We start from the raw sequence: 4719 nt of genomic DNA on the forward strand, positions 1-4719 counted from the left end.
GGAACTAGCACTGCTCATGAAGAAATTTCAAAATTTCTCAAGACGTGGTCGCTTTGGAAGATCCTCAAGGAGCAATGATTCCTCATCCAGTGACTACAAGAAGAGGCTTTGTCACAAATGCAAGAAACCTGGACACTACATTCAAGATTGTCCTCAGTGGGAAAAGGAATCAAAGAAGAAGAAATACAAGGATTACAGTTCTGATGATGCGAAGAAAAAGAAGAAATCCTCAAAATCTTAACCATCAGTGTCGCGAGCAAGCTCTCAAGTACATTCTTACAGATATGCATTTGATCAAGGCAATGAGGTGTATGGAGTTTGTGCCAGTACTCTAAGTCCCAGAACACAGACCTCGTCTTCCATACCTTCAGCAGCGGCTCTGGCGCCTTTTTCATTGTCTTTCCCGGCGCGGGGCACTCCTTCCAGTTTTTCAACAGCTCATCGATTTCGGCACCGCTCCGCTTACGTGGAGGTCCTCGATGCTGAGGGTGACCATTGAGTAGATCTCCACGGGTCGTCCTGTTCGAGCCATCTTTGATGCCCCATGTACACGATTTTCCCAGACCCGCTATCTTACCTTGACGTTAGCTGCTGAGACGTCGTATCATCCATGCACCGCGTGCATCCACAATATCCATGCACACCTGGCCTGCGACATATCTGTAACCGAGATAGTCGTGCACCGTCATGATCAGCGCGGCTCTCATGTAGAAATACTCGCCTTTGCTTGCGTCCCATGTCTTGCCCGGTGTTTTCCATAAAGTGTCTAACTCCTCTTGAAGTAGCCCGACATACAAATTAATATTATTTCCTGGTTGTTTTGGCCCTTGAATAAGCATGCTCATGTGAATGTACTTCGACTTCATGCACAACCAGGGGGGAGGTTGTACATCCATACAAACACGGGCCATGTGCTATGGTTGGTGTTCTGGTTGCCAAACGGATTCATGCCATCGGTACACGCGCCGAGCACGATGTTCCTTGCATCACAGTCGAAATACCGATAGAAGTTGTTCACGCTCTCCACTGGCTTCCATCCTTGACGTGTCTCAGCTTCGGATCATCTCCATCGTCGAGCTTCTTCCTCTCCGCGTGCCAGCGCATTAGCCTTGCTTCCTTGGCATCTACGAAATACCGCTGGAGACGGGGAGTGATCGTTAAGTACCATACAACTTTCTGGGGACATTTCTTCCCGGCCTTCTTGTATCGAGAAGCATTGCACACCGGACAGCTTGTTTTTTCCGCGTGCTCCTTCCGATAAATTATGCAATCGTTGATGCATGCATGGTATCTAACATGCGGCAGATCAAGAGGGCACACGATCTTCTTGGCCTCATCAACACTAGTAGGACATAGATTCCCTGCGGGAAGAACATCCTGTAGGTACTTGAGATGCTCATCGAGGCTAGTGTCGGTCCATTTGTTTTTAGCCTTCGTCTTCAGCAGTTGGAGCGTGAAACTCAAGCGGGTCACCTCAGGATTGCAACCATCATACAATGGAGTGTTCAAGTCTACCACCGGTTGCTCCAGCTTAGCCTCCTCTCTAGAAGCAGCTCTCTCAGTACTCGTCTCCTTGCGAAGCAGTGCTTGAACATGAGGGTCCCGCACGATTGAACTTAGTACCGACGAACTCTACTACGTGGAGTCCACGTTCTCTCCGCCGCCATGTCCGGTCCCTTCTACTCCGCCATGTCCGGCCCCTTCTCCGCCGCCATGTCCGGCCTCTTCCCCGCCGCCATTATCGGTCATCTCTGCGTCTTTCCCCGTGTCGTCATTGCCTGCCTCGTCGGCGTCCTCAACATCGTCATCCTCATCTTCAATTATCCACCGAGTATAGCCATCCATGAAACCAGTCATGAGCAGGTGCGCTTCGACATGACCATCGTCATAGGGGTCGAGCCAAACTATTCCTTTGCATTTTCGACACGGACATAAAACCTCTGTCTGGTTATTTTCTTTCATGTCCTGCACCGCTGACGGCAACCAGCTGTCCACCATCGTTCCACTGACCATCATGAACGTCTACACGGTAATAATAAACAAATTGATTATAAAAATGCGTGCATGCATCAAAGTTATACAAAAATTCGGCATGACCTTCCCTAAAAATAGGACATATATAGATCTAGAGTTTGCCCGGAATTTGCTGAAACGGAAATAAATCGACATTTCGGCAAAACATAGGCAACTCAAAAGCACAATTTGGCGTCAACACATGCCACACACACAATTTCCATCATATTTCCCTATTATCATATCACACACACATACACATATTTCCATTTTTCAAAAGCATGAAATTTTAATCACCTCTATCTCGAGATCGAGCACACGGTGGAGATGATGATGTAGGGAGATCAAAAGTGCACAAAGCTCTTCTTGACAAAGATAGATCTAGTTAGGGGCAAATAGGTCACTTAACTAAATGCTACATCTACCAAGATAGCTAATTTGGGAGGAGACAACTTCAACTAGTGGAGGGGGAAGGAAAAAGAGAAAGGAGATGCATTAATGGAACTGGTGTAGTTAGCTAGGAGTAATGAAGAGAGAGAAAGGTAGGTAGAAGAGGGAGAGTAATGGGGGGAGAAGTATTGAGGAAGAAGAAGAGTGCGAGAGGGAGGATGTGGGAGGTAGGGGAAAGGGAGGAGAGGAGATGGGGGAGGGGAGGCCGGGTGGGAAAAGGTGGTGGGGTGCTGCGCCTTAGCAGTAGCGCGGGAGGAAAAGCGCGCTACTGCTAAGGGTGTAGCAGCAGCATGCTTTTCTCACACGCACTACTGCTAAACGGGCCAACCGTGTGGACAATTTCAAAATTAGCAGCCGCGACGTGACCAAAAAGCGCGCTACTAATATTGCTTTAGCAGTAGCGCGCATCGCGCCACCGCGTTGCTGGTAAACTTAGGTTGTTGGGTACTGTCGGTACATTTTTGTAGGAGCGCGGTTTATCCATCACGCGCTACTGCTAAATTTTCATCAGCAGCGCGCTTTTCTTAACCTCGCTACTGCTAATTAGCAGTAGCGCCTCTTTTTGTGTCACGCTGCTGCTAAGATTCTGTGTATAAGGTTTTCCCTAGTAGTGCCTCCCAATTTGGATTGGGCTTGGGGGAGGGGCCTCCTTTGCTCCTTTCCCCTCCTTTCCACTAAGGCCCAATAAGGCCCATATACCTCCCGGGGGGGTCCAGTAACCTCCCGGTGCTCCGGTATATTCCCGATCTCACTCGGAACCATTCCGATGTCCAAATATAGTCGTCCAATATATCGATGTTTATGTCTCCACCATTTTGAGACTCCTCGTCATGTCCGTGATCATATCCGGGACTCCGAACTACCTTCGGTACATCAAAACACATAAACTCATAATACCGATCGTCACCTAACGTTAAGCGTGCGGACCCTATGGGTTCGAGAACTATGTAGACATGACCGAGACACGTTTTCGGTCAATAACCAATAGCAGAACGTGGATGCTCATATTGGTTTCTACATATTCTATGGAGATCTTTATCGGTGAAACCGCATAACAACATACGTTGCTCCCTTTGTCATCGGTATGTTACTTGCCTGAGATTCGATCATCGGTATCTCAATACCTAGCTCAATCTCGTTACCAGCAAGTCTCTTTACTCGTTCTGTAATGCATTATCCTGCAACTAACTCATTAGTTGCATTGCCTGCAAGGCTTATAGTGATGTGCATTACCGAGAGGGCCCTAAGATACCTCTCCGACAATCGGAGTGACAAATCCTAATCTCGATCTATGCCAACTCAACAAGTACCATTGGAGACACCTGTAGAGCACCTTTATAATCACCCAGTTACGTTGTGACGTTTGGTAGCACACAAAGTGTTCCTCCGGTAATCGGGAGTTGCATAATCCCATAGTCATAGGAACATGTATAAGTCATGAAGAAAGGAATAGAAGTAAACTAAAATGATCAAGTGCTAAGCTAACAGAATGGGTCAAGTCAATCACATCATTCTCCTAATGATGTGATCCCTTTTATCAAATGACAACTCATATCTATGGCTAGAAAACATAACCATCTTTGATCAACGAGCTAGTCAAGTAGAGGCATACTAGTGACACTCTGTTAGTCTATGTATTCACACATGCATTATGTTTCCGGTTAATACAATTCTACACTACTAGGGAAAACCTTATACACAGAACATTAGCAGTAGCGCGGGCTAAAAACGCACGCTGGTGCTAATTAGCAGCAGCGCAGTGTTGTGAACAGCGCTACAGATACAGTTATAGCAGTAGCGCGCCCGAGTACAAAAGCGCTACTACTAAAATTCCCACGGCTTAGCCGATAGGCTGCACATAGTAGTAGTGATCTTCGCCGAACCGCGCTACCGCTATTTGCTTTGTAGCAGCGCGTTTACGCAAAGAGGCGCTACTGCTAAAGTAAATAAAATTAAATGGAAAGCAAATAGAAAAGTAAATGAAAATGAAAGAAATACAAAAAGGTGAAAGGAAAAAAATAAAATGTAAAGAAAAATAAATGAAAAAGTGGAAAAAGAGAATGGTATAGCAGTAGCGCCTATCCAGGCACGCGCTGTAGCTATGTTAGCAGTAGCGCACTTCCTGGAACGTGCTACTGCTACTTCTGACTAAACTGCTCGATTCGTTTTCCCCAACGGCCACTTCCCCCCAAATCGCAACTCCTCCGCTGTCGCCGCCGCCGTCGCCCGTCGGCCACCGCGCGCTCTCCCGCCTCA

This window comes from Triticum aestivum, chromosome 2D (genome assembly GCF_018294505.1).
Source record: "Triticum aestivum cultivar Chinese Spring chromosome 2D, IWGSC CS RefSeq v2.1, whole genome shotgun sequence".
Lineage (NCBI taxonomy): Eukaryota > Viridiplantae > Streptophyta > Magnoliopsida > Poales > Poaceae > Triticum > Triticum aestivum.